The sequence below is a fragment of the Myodes glareolus genome, chromosome 14 (assembly GCF_982192425.1).
Source record: "Myodes glareolus chromosome 14, mMyoGla1.1, whole genome shotgun sequence".
Taxonomy (NCBI): domain Eukaryota; kingdom Metazoa; phylum Chordata; class Mammalia; order Rodentia; family Cricetidae; genus Myodes; species Myodes glareolus.
The window spans coordinates 25665693-25682784 of NC_142039.1; the positions used below are offsets into that span (position 1 = coordinate 25665693).

At 39.6% G+C, this 17092-nt stretch overlaps 1 long non-coding RNA gene across 3 annotated transcripts in view; it reads right to left on the reverse strand.

The window, feature by feature from the left end:
- Window positions 1–2651: 2651 nt before the first annotated feature.
- The window catches only part of LOC125417642 (uncharacterized), a 49706-nt gene continuing 35265 nt past the window's right edge, over window positions 2652–17092 (reverse strand). For 2 of the 3 annotated variants that reach the window (XR_007237192.3, XR_007237193.3), the window contains exon 5: window positions 2652–6574. This is a non-coding gene — a long non-coding RNA (uncharacterized LOC125417642). Of the gene's footprint in view, window positions 6575–16121; window positions 16198–17092 lie in introns of those variants that run through there. The other variant, XR_015005071.2, reaches the window with a different exon arrangement.

Consider the following 17092-nt stretch of genomic DNA (forward strand, 5'->3'; position numbering starts at 1 on the left):
CGGAGCTTTTGTCTCTAGGTCAGTGCTGGGGGCTGTGAGGCTGCTGGAAAACAATTTGCTCTCTGAGCTTGTAATTTCAAGATAATCATATCTTTGCCCTGTAAATTATGAGATAACACGCTAGTTTAGACAGAAGAAAGATGAGGAGTAGAGAATGAGCTGTTGAGTTCCACAGTGGCTCCACTGTAGGGCTCGGATCATTGGCAGGCAGGTAGCGGCGCAAACCAATGACAGTGATTTGTGGAGAGGTTCAGCAAGGCTCCGGCAAGGTCGTATTTTCACAGCTTTATAAATGACTTTCTTCCTTTCGCATAAAAGCATTAATGATGTGAAGAGGTCACTTACATTTTATTGCATTTTAGGGGAAAATTATATATTACAATTGAATTTGCAAAGTTGGGTATTTTCAAAGGTCATAGAAGGCATGCCTCACAGCTGTGAGGAAGCATTATGAAGCAGGTGTTTTATTGGCAGTCTGAAGGTTGAATTTGGGTCTATTATCTACTTTTGATTTAATTCCTAGACTTTACATGTAGTCCGCCTCCCTTGGTCTTATTGCCTTGATGGCCTTTGATAGGGGTAAAGGCAATGAGCAGAATAAGAGTGTAAAACCAGTCACAATGTACCACCTCGGCCTAAGCCAGGGTAGGAGAACAGAGAACATTAATGAGACTGAGGTAGTAACTCCGTTTCCTCTGACAAAATGCAAGAGGGGAAAGATATGTGGTCTGAGCTGGAACCAATGTCTAAAGGATTCAGTCTGTTGAATATATAATACCTTGAATCATGTTTCCTGGCAACATGGTCAATTCTAAATTTTCCATGGCTATCTAATGTGTCCTGGCTACCTTTCCGGCAGTGTTACGTTTAAGCCACCCATCTTGCCAATAGTCTATGAGGGTTGAATTTCCTTTTAATAGATCAGGAAATTATAACTCATAGCCTAAGACAATACCAAGTAAGTACTTATGATAAGTGTCAAAGCAGGCCAGCAATTGCCGGTGTCAGTGACATGTAGGCAAAGAGAATAATGGACATTCACTGTCTTTATACCCTTGACACATGAATCAAAACATCAGCCCTATGGAACAGGTGCTATCATTATGCCCATTTTCCAGTGACATGGCACAGTTTGCAGAGTTTGAATGCAATCTGCCTACTTCAAGTCTAAAGCCCATGTAGTTCCTGGTTGCACGTAACTTAGAGTCATTGCGTTGCCCCCATGGAGCAGATCTAATTCCTCGGGATGCTGGTAAATACCACGTGCAGCTGATTCTGATTTAGGTTTTTGTATGTAGAAGAAAAGTCCAAGAAGAGCTACATCACAATCTCAGAGAAGACTCTTTGAAGATAGCAACTCATTTGGCTCTTGCTAAGAACCAAGCCAAAGGGAGGGAGGAGGGAACCACATATGCTTAGCAATCTGAATATATTTTCTGGTGAAAAGTACTGAATGGGCTATTGAAGTGCCTCTGCAGTCGAGCACAAGGCCTTCCCTCCCTCATCACTGTCATTCTGCTCCCCAGCAGCAATGTCTATACCTGCCTTATAATTCACGACTCCGTTTACTTCAGCCTGTTTTTGTTTGTTTGTGTGTTCATTTGTTTTTTTAACGGAGGATCTCTCATAGTTCCAGTTTGCTTCTGACCATCCTTTATTGAAGTGTACTTTTGAGCCCTTTATTTTTTCTTCCATTTCTACCTCCAAACTACTGGAATTTCAGGTGTGTGTCATCAGCTGGACTGCCCATTCCTCTAGAGCGCTGATGTCCTTCTGTTGATATAAATACTAAGATGAACTCAAACTTTGTGGCTTTTTAGCAAACACTGCAAGTTCAAGGGAGTCCTTTTCAGGTTCTTCTAGAGTAAAGATCTTTTTTTTTTTTTCTACTTCTTGCGGGCACATCATCTCGACAATATTTCCTCTGTGGTCATTTTACTCTAATTATCATACAGCTAACTTTGGTTTCCAAATGTTTCTGGTCCACATTCTCAGGAACATAAAGTCTTGAGAACCCTTCACAGAGCTGTCCCCAGTGACAGATATTAACTCCATCCCTAGTGTTCTAAGACCTTCCTTTCTTCATTGATCTCTTCTGCAATTATTGTTCTTTTCCTGGGAATATGGTTCATTTTGTTTAATGTATACTCAATTGCTTCTCCTTTGAGTAAAAAAATAATAATTCTTTCCCTTTTAACACTATGCCCAACGTAGACATTTAGTGCATGAGAATATTCAATGGAAATGAGCCAAGAAACTATGAAATCAGATTTGGAAAAATTCATCATTTTGGGGGTAAAAATGATTATATCTCTTCTGATCCAAGAAGGAAGGATGTTGATAAAGTCATCACAACATGAATTAATCAGATATTAAAACATGGATAAAGCATTTCTCCCAGATGAAACAAATTATGTAAGTTTTGCTTTCTGCTCCTAGCAGGCACAGTTCTAACTGGTCTTCTGAAACTGAAAGAGACAGTGACCCCCTTCCAAGGAAAATACATCCACACATCATTTTAAAAGTATACCTTCTGCTTTGCTCCCTCTTTTTTCTCCATTCTAGGATCCACCTATCCAACAAATTTATATGTTACTAAGAACTCTGTGTACTCTGAAGCCTCTTGAAGGAAAGTAGGTCTTTCATATTTATTTGTGAACCTACAAATTGTAAAAAAAAAAAATCTGATGGCTAGCAAGGCACGCTCTGTGTTTATTATTCATGACTGACATTTTTCTGCAGGTATTCTTTTTCATTTAGAATAACATCTTCAAGAATCACAATGATTTTTTTTATGTGTTATCCACAAGATACTTTGCAGAGAAAGCATGAAGAGATGGGAATTGCATTATATATTTAAAGGACACTGTGAAAAAATCTTTAAAGCATGTATAATTATATGTGACATGTATAAGGAGTCTAATTACACTCAAGTATAAAGTGTTATGGAAATCAATTATTGAAAGTTGGAAATATGCATCTAGTAATCCTGCTTTTGCTGTCAGGCACGTTGATTGCTTCTCTTTGATTGTTTAAAAATGGAATTGCTACTTTAGTCTTTAAAGGTTGTATACATTTTACACATGCACACACATGTTATTATTTCTTCCATTTAAACTTATTCAAAAGCTTAAAAGAATCAATGTCAAAGTAAAAAAAAAACTTTCTCCTTTGAGTGCTAACAAATGGACTAAAGGAACTAACGAAAATGCACCTGGTATAGCACCACAAGCATGGTTAATGTCATTTCGTTGGATATATAAAGACCATACCAGGTTACGTAAGGATGGGTTCTAAGCAAGGACTGACAAACTGAAAAGGTTACACATTGCATGTATGTACAAGCAGGCACAAAAACAGTAACGTGTGTGTTTATTTTTCTGAAAACAAATCAATAAATAGTAAATGCTTGATACTTTGGAGAGACAGTCTTTTTTTCTTTCTTTACCTTCATTGATTCTTTGTGGATTTCACATCATGCTTTCTGATCCCAGTTATTTTCCCGTCCGCTCATATTGACCCTCTGCCCTTGCAACGCCCCCCGCAAACAAAACCAAATTTAAAAGAAAAACCAAAGGCAAAACTAAACAAAGAACCAACATAAAAATTTAAAAAAAAAAATAATCTTGTCACGGAAGCTGTAGTGTGGCCCAGTGAGTCACACAGTGTACCTTTTAATTCATACATCTTTACTTGAAAGTGTTCATTGCTACGAGTTGGGTTCGAGGCCTTTAGTTTCTGCTACACCACTGGTAATGGGTTTTCTCTGGACACCTCTTGGATATCAGGTTGTTGTCCTGTGTCATGAAGATCCTGTTCTTCTGGATTTGTAGGTTTGTCCCTTTCACATGTTTCAACAGGTCATAGATTCAGTGGCTGCTGGATTGGGCCAACTCATAGCGCTGGTTCTGGGCCTGGGTGGTAGCTGAATTGGTCAGCTTTGTAGCTGAGAAAAGTCTCTCATCATCTCCGCCCAGATGAGCTCTCCAGCACTGCCTCAGCTAGCTCACCCAGCGCAGCCTACAGCCAAAAGCATGACCAGTTCTCTTGCTCTTGGACCCTCAGATCTGGGTCCCCCTAACTCATCACCAGGGACAGCACTATTTTGCCCTAGCAAGGTGCAGGGCCTTCTCTTCTGGTTGTTGTAGGGTGTGTCAGCTCTCCTGATCTCAGGCCCTCAGGGTCGGCTCACCTGAGTCCCCACAGCCACAGGCTGGCTCAGCTTAGGGTGATGCTTTCTCGTGCACTGCAGGAGAGGAGGAGTCTTAAGAGAGGTCATTTTATAGCTCTATCCTTCCTTTTGTTTCTTTTTTTCCCCTAATTTATCTGTAGAGGCCAGAAGCAGGTGTCAGACTCCCTCAAACTGGAGTTAAAGACGGTGTGGACTGCTGTGTGGGTACTGGGAATTGAACTCAGGTCCTCAGCAATAGCAGCCAGTGCTCTTCAGCACTGAATCATCTTCCCAGCCATACTCTATCTTATATATATAGGTCGCATGTTCTTAATTGTTAAAAATGTCAGAATTTATCTTAGTACAATCAATAACAACTTTTGTCTTTAACTCTATATTGAAAACACAAAACCAAGAAGATTTAAAAATATTTATGTCATGACTTTTTCTGGACTTTGATCAATAGATAAAAGTATAGCGTTTACTTTCATTTTGACTATCATATGAAGTTCTCAAAGTTTTATGCAAGTATTTTAACATCTTTTTCATACTTTTTAGACAAGCATCACTATTGTCTCCATTTCACTTGCAAATTGCTGTGTGATGTGAAGAAGCCACTTCAGGTTTAGATGTTCTATGCTGATGGAGATGTCTTTGGCGTCTTTAGCACAGGGATGTGGTAGGCAGGACATCCAGACTCCCAGTTTTCAGTGTAACAGGAATCACAACACATGGAAAGCACTTCAATGGGTACTTTTAAATTTTTTTTCTTTGAGACAGGGTTTCTCTGTAGCTTGGGATGCTGTCCTGAAACTGGCTGCTTTTAGACCAGGCTGGCCTCAAACTCACAGAGATCTGCCTACTTCTGCCTTCTTGTAACATGTTGGGCCTGCTTGTTTGTGTTTTCTGTCCCGGCCTGGTACCCCACAACCGGCAGGCCCCAGAGAAAATCAACCACACAAGAGGTCTCTATAAGTTATAATGCTGATTGGCCCATTAGGTCTGGCTACTTATTAGCTAACTCTCACATCTTGATTAACCCATTTTTCTGATCTATTTTAACCATGTGGCTCAGTACCTTTTTCAGTAGGGCAGCTTACATCCTGCTGCTTCAGTGGTCTGGGCAGGCGTGGGAGGAATCAACTTCCTCCTCCCCAGAATTCTCCTGCTCTTCTTGCATCATTTCCACTTCCTGTCTCGTTTTCCCACCTACACCTCCTGCCTGGCCAATCAGCGTTTATTTAAAACATGATTGACAGAATACAAAGAATTCTCCCGCACCACCTCCTGAGTGCTGGGATTAAAGGTGTGTGCCACCACCACCCAGCTTTTCAATGGATTCTTATCACCAAAATTATAGTCATCATTGTGGTCTCACCACTTGCAAACTGCACCTTCAATTTTTCAAGTTGAATTTTCTTTTTATTAAAAAACAAAAAAACTTTGAAAAGCAAAATAGTTTGGTGATGGTGGCACACACCTTTAATTCCAGCATTTGGGAGGCAGAGGCAAGTGGATCTCTCCTACTAGAGCTAGTTCTAGGACAGGCTCCAAAGCTACAGAGAAACCCTGTCTGAGGGGGAAAAAAAGAAAACAAAAGCAAAATGAAAAGATGCTCAAAAATGCTCAAATGGAGAAAAATGCTCACTGGTGTGCCTTCAAGATTTTAATGAGGAATTAATCTTGAGAAACACTTGCTTTCTGGGAACCTTATTGCCTTACCAGAACTAAACAATTTGAGGGTTTTTCTAATGGTTTCAGTCACAAGAACTTAGTACATCTTATGAGATCTTCATTCTCTTCAAATGAAGCCCCTCATGTGGGAACACTTCAGAAAAGTGCAACAGAAGGACGAGATAATTAAATTTTTAAAAAGATTTATACTTTTTTTAGTTGTGTGTGTGTGTGTGTGTGTGTGTGTGTGTATGTGTGTGTGTGTGTGTTTCTATGTTTGGTTATGTGCACAAAAGTGAAGATGACCAAAGAGGAGAAAAGAGAGTATCAGAATCCTGAATCTAAAGTTACAGGTGGTTTCAAGAGCCCAACATGGGTGTTTAAACTGAATTCTGATCCTCTGCAAGGCAGTGAACACTCGTAACTCCTGAGAAGTCTCTTGAGCCCCAAGGGTTCATTATTTCAGTATGGTTCTGTCTTCTTAAAAATACAACATACTATTTGACACAATTATGCCAGTTTGTCAACATTTTCAATTTCCTCACTTAAATTTGCTGATGATCCTTTGGCTATCAGATCTCTTCAGATCTTTTTCTTTGTTAAAAAGAAGGTGAGTGAACCATCTTGTTGCTCAGAATATAGATTTTTGAGATGGAAATTATGATTTTTGTACAGGAGCAGAGCCATCTTCCACTCATAGTTAGAGCCATACTCGCTTCCTAGAGAGACCTGGGAACCAAAAATAAAGAATTCAGGTAAAATTCACAAAGCATTCTTGTAGAAAAAAAAAAAAAACCTAGAATTCCCTACAAAAAATAACAGGCATAATATAGCCTCTTTGCTTCATAATCAGAGATTTTACAGGGTTTGGGGGCAAGAGAGTAGCTGTAGAGACAAGTACAGGTATTTCATAACATAGTCTACTACCAGCTACTGCTTTGTGTATTCATATCTATAATCATTTCATAACACTTTCCAGATTTCTTTTCCATTCATGAAACTTTCCAGAGGGCTCAGAAAGCAAGAATGAAAATTCAGAGCTACTCATAGATATGAAAACAAATAAAATATGGAGATAAATAATTAAACTACATAAAACCACCCATTTCATAAGAAAACCACGTATGCAAATTATGATTCAGTTTTGACCGATATCATAATTCTTGGCACCAAGAGAAGCCCCGGAGTCACGTAAATGAATTCAGAATCTTTCTCCACAGAACTCACTCCCTTCTTTCCCTTGAAGTCCTCTGTGCAGCAGCTGCCTGTCCCCAGCTCTGGAGTGACAAGAACCCAGGGCATTCCAGGCTCCCTGCTGCGTCCAAACCACCCCACCACTACCACCCCCTTCTTAGGTTTTCAGACCTTTGTGACTTCTCAAGTATGTGGCCCATCTGGATGCCACATTCTCAAAACTGAAAGCCACTCCTATCACTCTGGCTGAGTTCCACCCGGCTCCACACCCAGATACTTAAATTCCTTTGCAGTCCTGTTCTCAGAGACCCCTATTAATGGAATTTTACCTCAAAATCTGAAACTTTGGGCCATTTGCATATTCAGGACTGAGGATTATGCTACAGAAAACCAAGCCTTGTGTACATAGAAGGGAGGATAATTCAACAGAAAGAGGAAACCATAAAGGTCAATTTATTCCAGCTAATTTCACATTAAAGTGAAATACATAACCTGTTTTTATTTGGCATTTAGGTCATGCCACTTAGGAAATCCTAAGCACTTACAATATTGTAGCTTAATATATGACATTAAGAATATGTTTCTGTATAATATTTTATTCATACACACATACACACAAAGATGATGTGGGATCCTGCTCTGTATGCTGTGAATACCATTGGTTAATAAAGATGCTGCTTTGTGCCTATTGCAGCGCAGAATACGGCAAGGCAGGAGTTCCAAGCAGATAGAGGAGGAGAGAATAGGTGGATTCAAAGAGACGCCATGTAGCCACAGCAGGAGACAGACCCTGGAAGACAGACAGAACCTTATCAATAGGCCACAACCATGTGGCGATACACAGATTTATAGAAATGTGTAGCCAGGAATATACATAAGTGAATAGGTCAAGTAGTGTGGTAATTAATATAGTTTCTGTGTGGTTATTTTGAGTGTGAGTGGCTGGGAAACCAAAGAGCAGTCTCTACCAACACACAGTCTTGAAGATGAAAACTTACAAGTTTGAGAAATGTGATTTATAAGATTCATTTTAAAAGACTGATATTATTAATACATATTTTGCTTTTCCTAACACCTAAACTTGAGCTATGGCCAGGTAGGCCTAGCGGCATGTATCAGTAATCCTAGCACTTAAGAACCTTGAGTCATTATTATTATTACTATTATTATTATTATTATTATACTTTAAACAAGAGTCAAGAACCTACATACCATTGACAACCTAGGGACTTGGGAAGTCTTTTCCCCATAGAAAGACAAGTTTGTTTATAAATTAACCTTGGTAGAAATGCACAATCATTTTATACATATGCAACAGACACTGCATAATTCCATTTGTTCTGACCCATAAATGCAAAGGAACCTGGCTACTTCCCAAAAACAAGCCATGCTTTGACCTGGATAAATCAGAAGGACTAAACTGTGACTTTGAGAGACATCTAATTGTCCCATGTGTAAGTCCTTTTTGAGGTCACTGATCTTTGGATGAATAACTTTGTCTTTTTGACATACCTGAGCTAGCTGGGTAGAATTGGTGGCACAATCCAATCTAGGCAGAATCTAGTCTGTCTGCTGTGTCTTTCTGCTTCAGAAAAAACAACAACAACAACAAGAGCACAGTGAAGTGAAGGGTGAAGGAACAGCTAGACATGCATGGTCCTAGACACTGAAGATTTGACTGGAAGAATATGACAAACTGAATTTCTTGGAGAAAATTTGGTGACATTTTCTCATATCTGAAGACTTCAAGAAAGAAATGAGAATAAAAGGGGAGGAGGGAGGTCCTAAGTGTTTACATGAGCCTAGGACAGCTCATCTGAGGGTGAATTTTGGCCTGAGTCCAATGAACTGACCAGAAAGAAGAATGTATTCTCTCTGCAGCTTCTTCTCATACATGCCTCAAGAACCCAAGATAGATGACAGTGTTGGCTGTTTGGGGTCTTTGCCAATTCTCTCAACTTCTCCTTTTCTTATTTAGATAGGACTAAAATAATCTGCAATGGCCGTGCTCTCTCTAAATCCTGAATAGCCAAGCAAAGCACGAGGATATCAGGAACAGGGTATATACACACTGAGACCATGCCATGTCACATCTCAGAATAACAATTTCAAGAGTCTCCTATAAACAAATAGCAGAACTAAGATGAACATTAACGTTCCCATGACCTTTAAAAATAACAACTTTCAGCTTCTGGGACCTGATCATCTTCTATTTGGTCTAGTAAAAATGAGTAACAGCATTGCTTAGATATAAGGATAGGCTTGTGAACCATCATGGCCAGTCAAGGGTATGCCATTCACCCCTGCAGACAGCTATATAGCCACAAGTGAACCTATGACCCACAGTGAAGGAATATTAGCTGTACAAGGGGTCAGAATTGACAAGAAAGTATGAAATACCTTTTCCCGAGGCACTAAAAGCACAATACACTCGTCCTTTTCAACTGACAAAAAAAATCACATTTAGGAGCAAAGCCTGTGTTCCACGAAGCAGAATTCAGCGATTCATGTAGGGAAAGTGACTGTAACATGGCTGAACTTCTGTAGCTAGCTCTCTGACTCTGGGGATGCGCCGCGCCTAGAGTCACTACTTTACAAAAGCACAAACAGTTCTTTTTTGATTTATTCTAGTTTAAGCTGCATTTCTATCACATAGCTCCAAGACCTACAATTAGCACCCCACGATTTTTTTATGAAACAGCATGTTGTAGAAATCACATAATAACAAAAACTGCAGGCTATTTTCACAGAAGGTCAATATCAATCATGCAAAATGGCCCCTTATCAATTTACTACTCCTTAAATTCACACACACAGGAAATCAGTGCCCTGTTTTCTAAAATATCTTTGAGTTCTTGTAGGGAGGTCTTCTAATTAAATCATTATACAGTTTAATTAAAATGCCAGAAACTCATTGATTTGTCAAGAAGTCAATATGCATTTTAAAGCATTAATTTTTAAAAATTAGACAGAAAATCTAGAGTTTTCTTTTTTAAAATAAAAATACAGCATGGGATCTCCAAATTTGTGGGGTAGAATTATCATGTTCTATAATTCACAGGTGGCATCTATGCATATGAATGTTGTGACATCCAGAATGGCTTCTGAAGTTTTGATTTTGTTTTGTTGATTTGGTTGGTTATGTTGTTGTTTTTTTTTTTTGCTTGTTTGTTTTTTGTTTGTTTGTCTTTTTGCTTGGTTGAGTTTTTGCTGCTGTTGTTTTGAGACAGGATCGTATATCCAACTTACTATGTAACTGAGGATGAGGCTGAACCTCAAAGAATGACCCTCCTTTCCTCGACCACCAATGGGCTAGGACTACAGGTGTGTCTCCCATGACGAGTTTGATGCCAATCCTGACGAGCAGGTTATTTTCACAGAAACAAGAGATTATTTCATATAAACAGGGGGTGGGGTGGGGTGGGGATCAATCTGTCTCAAGCGAAGGTTTCTAAAGAGCAATTCTAGACGATAAAATCAACTGGAAGCTGCTGCAAATACCTTGGTGGAAAAGGGCTGTGGACACAGAAGACCTCCTCTCACATAGAAGCTAAGAAAATAGGAAGGCGGAATCAGGAAAGCAGAATGCAGGAATTGTGCTAACAGAGAAGAGAAAGGTCCTACCGAGATAAGAGAAAAGAAAGGGCGGGGGGAGGCAGTGTTGGTTAAAATCATTAACAGGAAATTCTCTATAAACCTTGTTGTGCCATTTCATACATAAAAGCATGGTTCAAAAGCTCCAGCAGGTAACTAAACACATGGAAATGTACGTATGACCGAGATTCCAAGGAGGGTAAGGAAGATCAAGGACGAGGGATGATTATATGGAAAATAGCTCATTGTAGAGAAATGTCCAACATGATCATAAAAGGGAAGAGAATTTACAAGGAGGACATGAGCTTTGTATTAGCATCATCCCAGGTAGCAATATTGAAGTGACTAACTAATTGTTATTAAAGTGCTACATTGCTACAGGCGACGTCAGGAGATGGAGCACCAGGGCACTTTATAAACTCTTCCCTTCACTCAGAGTTCTTTGAGATGAGGAGCCATCTGTGAAACTGCTTGCAGCTAAATGGGAGTCTTTAAACAGCTTATCTTTTGATAATGCTGGTTAATCTGGCCTAGCAAAGAATTTTTTTTATAACATTATACATGTATATATGTATCTATGTGTATCTATGCATATACATGCATACATACTCTTGCATATTTAGATCTTAAAAGTTTCAGAAGTGTGTGATTCATAAGCAGCATTTCAAAAGAGGAAATTTAGTAGTATCTTTGATTAACCCATAGTTTGCTTTTCCTAAAACTTCTGAGGAGAACTGAGTTATGACCAGGCACAGTAGCACACACCTGTAATCCTAGCACTTGAGAGACAAAGGCAGGAGAATCACTACAAATTTGACATCATTCTTATCAACACTGTAAAACCCAGGCTCAGAAACAAAACCACAGAGGACTGAGCTATGGGCTACTCCCTACACCTTTTTTTTCGAATGTGTGTGTTCAGATATGGATAAACACATGTATTTAGAAAATTCCTGCTTCACGTGTATGCAAAGCAGATTGGTGAGCAGGCTTACTGCAAATGCCATTTACATATGCTGTGTGTAGCTCCATTCTGGCAGCCTGATAACAGCCGAGCTTCCAAAGCTTAAGTATATTCTTGGAGTGACCCAATTCACTCAATCACTCCCCAGATACAATGAGAGGCTACTGAAGGGTCCCGGACTATAGCGGATTTGAGGTCTTTGTCCTTATTTCAGGATACCTTTGTTCCAGCAACAATAGGTGACATCCCACATAATACAGTGCCATTTGTACAACTGCCTGCTGAAACTTCCTGTTTAGAATGAGGCAGAGGGATTTCTGAAAAGCCAGGGGAGGCTAGTGAGAAAGAAAGACAAACAATGCTGCTATTTCCAGGATTTTCTCTTGCTGGAAATGAGACTAAATGTTTGGAAGTCAAGGGAAAGGACAGCGTTTGAAAGGAGAAACCAACATGACTAGGGACTTGTGGATTTCCACAAGTGCGGGTTGAGCAGCCTACTCAGGAGATCAGCATACATTCGAAGACAAGCGCATGCAAGCCTTCTGAGTAGCTCACATAGCAACCTGGTTAGTTTTCTTGAGATTTTAAGCTAGAAATAAAAGTGATAGTTTCCCAAAGATCATCAAGTATAAAAATAAAGCACAGCTTCACCTCAACAGTTTGTTTTCTCCCTTTTCCCTCTTCCCCTTGCTTCCCCTCCCTTCAAAACTTACTATGTTCTCAAGAAAGACTTTTAACTCCGGATCCTCCTTCCTATTTTCTGAAATTGGAAGGATATCCCGTGGTATCAGTGCATATGTTGCTGAGGACCGAATCGAGGACTTTATGCGCACATTATGCAAGCATTTAACCAACCAAGCTACACCACAGACCAAATTTTTAGAAATGTGGTTTTATACCATATTCTCTAGCATTTAAAACTTGTTAAATAAAGAGAGTGGAGCAAAATAAGGTTGTTGTTCTTTTTTTTTTTTTTTTTGCATGTGTACGTGTATGAGTGTCTCAGGGGGGAGCATATATGTATAGGTGACATCACAAGCCAGAAGAGGCTTAGATTCCCTAGAGCTAAAGGTGCATGTAGCTGTGAGCTCTCTGAGCCAATGTGGGTGTGGGGAACCAAACTCAAGTCCACTGGAAGAAGAGCAGGAGTTGGTAAGAGCTGAGCCACCTCTCTAGCCACAGGACAGCCTCTTAACAACTAGGAAAGAATAATGCATAGGATCTAAAGAGAGAGACAATATACATACTGATTCTTTAGTCTTCTAGTCTCGTGCCATAAAGGAATGCAAGAGATAATTTTCAGAAGATGGATCCTAATATGGGTTGGAAGTAATGAAAGATCACAGTTATTTCATTGTTGTATAGCCATGAGGCACTGGACATGAACTTTTGCTTCATTCTGCTTCATTAGTAGGAGGCAGATGACGTTAGTACCTGGTTCATTGAATGTGGAAAAAGGTCAATACGTAGAACAAATTTTCATCTTATCCCTTAAAAGTGAACAAAAGGGGCAAAAGAATTTTAAACATCCACTGAAAATTGTTGTATTAAAGCTTGATCCCCAGGGCAATAGTGTTTGGGAGTGGGGCTTTGGGAATGTAATGTTATCACAAGGGCTCTCACATGATAAATGGATTAATCCATTTACTGATTCATAACTTAATGGGGACTCATTCTTGACTTTTTGACTAATATAAAATATAACTTAATAGACTGCTGGGTGGTGATAGAAACAGTAGAATGTGGGACCTAGTTGGAAGAAAACTATTATTGGGGCATGCCCTTGAAGGTCATATGTTAAACCATTCTCTGTCTTTTCATCTTCCATCTCTCTTCCAGTCCCTTCCTCTCCTGGTTTTCATGAGATAAACTTCTCCCAGGATCTTTTTCTAACAAAGGTTCAGATTCAGTGGAGCCAAAGGACCGTGGGCTGAGATGTCTGAATCTGTTACTCAATTGCATTTATCCTTCTATAGTTTAAAATTTTAAGGTAATTTGTAATGGAAAGTTTGCTAGCACACCCATATTAATTTTGTTTGGAATCTTGGAATTTAGTTAAACTTGAAAATATTGGAGTATTTCCAATGTAATTTTCCAACAGAATTTTTTTAAAAATTTTTTTTGTGGATGATAACATGCATCTGACATCAAATGTGCCTCTGAAGTGGTTCTTGGTTTTATATGGAAAGCAAACAAAACTCAGTTGGGGTTTCTGGTGCAATAGAGATAAGTGAAACCATTAATCTGCTTCATTTTTATTTTAGGAGAGAATGTTCTTAAGATGGTGGCCCAGGAACACATACAGTTACAAAACAAGTTCCCTAACTCTCTGTAAGAGCTCTTGTTTATTTAGAAATTAGTATGTGACAGATACTGTTAATATTATAGTATCGATCGCTCCCACATCAATCCTTGAAGAGAGAAACCAACATTATTTTCATATAACAAATGAGAGAAAGTGGAGGCTGCCAGGAGGTCGAAATGCCTGCCCCAACCCACTCAGTGTAAAATGGAAAATAAGCAATAAAGCACAGATGGGAAACTCCAGATCTTCCATGGCTTCTCACCATGCTGGACTGCTTCCCAAGAAGGAATTTTCTTGTCAATTAGGATTTCATAAGCTGTGGATTCAGAAGACTGAGTCAAATCACACAGCTTCCAGCTAGGGGTTAGGATTACATGGTTGACATCTAAACTTCATGAAAGTTAAAAAATCTAGACCATTTAGACCTGGGTCAAGGCTTCCAAAGAGTTCCAGGCATATCTCCTGCTAACCACATGAAGATGTACAAGTAGAGTTTCTCTCTGAGTCACAGGAGCTCACCTATAAAATTAGGAAAATATGTTGAACTCTCTGAATGCTCAAGAAGATGAAAGACATCATTTACATATAGTGCTTAAAACACTGTGTCAAAAACAGGAAATGTTTTACACTCCTGGTACTCTTGTGTCCTAAATACCTACTAAGTGCCCATTGTGTGACTATGTTGGAAACCTCAAGTCACCTCTTTGCTTCACTCTAACATAATAGCCTCTAACTACAAAAATTTAAACACTTTTTTTTATCGCATTGGCTGTGTTCCATGGTGTAAACTCTCTCATCATGGCACATTGATGTTATCAATGGCGATTAGGAGACAACACAGCAGAAAGTAGTGAACAGTACTAAGCAGAAACTTCTTGGGTTTCCACACAATACACTCTTTCAGGTATTATTTTTAAGTAGAGCCTCTTCAATCAGTTCATCCATTCCTTTTTTTTAAGGTCTACTATTATTTAGTCAATAAACTCCATTCTTTACTTTGGGGATGGACGAGCTACAAGATAAATGTCTGCTTTCACGAAGCTTCAATTTCAATGGAAGACACCCACAACCCCCCACACCCAAGCGTGCACGTGCATGTATATGCATGCACACACACGAATGCAAACGTTTTATTGGTACGCTTCCAAGTTAGGGATCTATTTTGAAGACTGGGGAACCTTTAGGAGATGGAGTGAGGCTAGTGGAAGTAGGCCTCAAGGTGCATCTCTGAGTCCCACCTTTTTTCTCTTCTCTGATCTATTTTGTGTCATAGCTACCACTTCTTGCTCTTTCCAACAGGGATGTAATCTCTTTATACGTCCACTACTGCTACAGTGGAGACAGGGCTAAAATCCCTCTGCAGCCATAGATCAACACAAACCCTTCCCACTTAGGTTGCTATTGTCAGGTATTTAGTCAACATTGCACAAGAACACTAATAGTAGATCACAAATAAGTAAAGTGATGACTATCAGATCATTCGCTCGTAGGAAAGAATCTTGTATTATGACCTACTTTTAGACTATAAAAATGAAGCAGTCTTTCTTTCAGACTCCGTATTTATTAACTAATTCATTTTATGTATATAGTTGCTTTGTCTGCTTGCATGAATGTGTACCATGTACATGCCTCTCACCATGAATGATGGAAGGGGTAGAAGGTTAGATCCAGAGGGACTGATGCTACAGATGGTTGTGAGATACTCTGGGGTTTTAGGGAATTAAACCTGGGACCTCAGACAGAATATCCATTGCTCCCAATGCTTTCAGAAGCTGAACTATGTCTCCAGCACCCAGCTTCTATATTTTATGACACATAATCTCAAACTTCCTCCTACTGCAATGTGCCTTTCCTCTGAATCCATGCAAAAAGTTCATATCTTTTTCAACCAAATAATTTAGCCAAGGCAAAGTGTAGCTACCCTACACTTGAGCCTAAAACACAGAAGCTCTTCAGAGCCTCCATAAATTCCCTCTTGGTGCTGTGGGCAACAAGGTAGAAGGTGACCAGCATGTTCATGGCCAGAAACTTGGCTTCATTGACTGTATCAAATAGATTCCTTGCTAGAAAAATCAGAGTAAAGCTTATCAGAGGCAAAGAAACCAGGTACCCCAGGACACAAGAGAAGGCAGTGAATTGGCTTTTCTTGTATACAATAACCTATGTCCATGCCCAGAGAACACATCTGTGTTAATGAGTAAGTGAGAGACTACCATGAAGATGTCACAGAGTGAGTTGAATCAGAATCAGATGGAGTTGGTGGTTCTGTTGCTTGAAGAAGATGCTCTTTATTCACTTCAAAATGCAATCAGAAGCAAAAAGAAAAAAGCATTAGTGTAACCCAGTTAGAAGAAATTATTTGTGCATCTTAGAGAAAGGCCCTGAAGAGGCTTATCAGTTATTTGTTTTTTGGTCTCCTGAGAAACAACACTGGACAAAAAGAGTTGTGAGTACAGTCAATCATGGCTGGCAAAGCATAGAGTCAGAATGAAGCAGTTGGTCATATTGCAGCCACAGTGAAAAAGCAGAGAGAGATGAATGCTGGTAATTAGGTGTCTTTCTCTCTTTTATTCAGTCTTAGACTACAGCATATGCCATGGTGCCAACCACAATTGAGGTGAGTTCTCCCACCTCAGTAAACCTAATCTAGAAGATCTCTTACAAGCATACCCCAAAGTTTGTTTCCATGATAATTGTAAATAACATCAAACTGACAGTCAAGCAGGTATCACTTCAGTGAGACAGAGAGGATAAGGAGTCACCTTCAGGAGTAGTTAGAGGGCCCACGGTTTCAAAAGAAGAGCACAGTACACAGAGAGACTCTAACTTAACAATGGGTGCTGTCTAAACAAGAAATAAAGCCAGCAAACCAAAGCAAAGTAGACTCAGGGCATGGCTCGATGATGAGACTTATCAGCCAGGAATAAAAGTGAGGCTTGACTGAACCTTGCAACCATTCCTGTGTCTTGTCTGAACCCATCTTCAGATATTTTTCAATGGGATGCTATGGCTCAATAGAAGAGAAGCCAGAAGAAATAGGAAGCTTCTCAAGAAACTCCCAATCTGAATCATTGCTCTCACGTGTGAGAACCTTCTCTGTATCCTTCTCCTTAGACTTTGGATTCAGGGCTACCTCTTCAGAGGGAACATCAATAGTGATTTCTCCATGTGACCAAGGAAACTAAAGTCT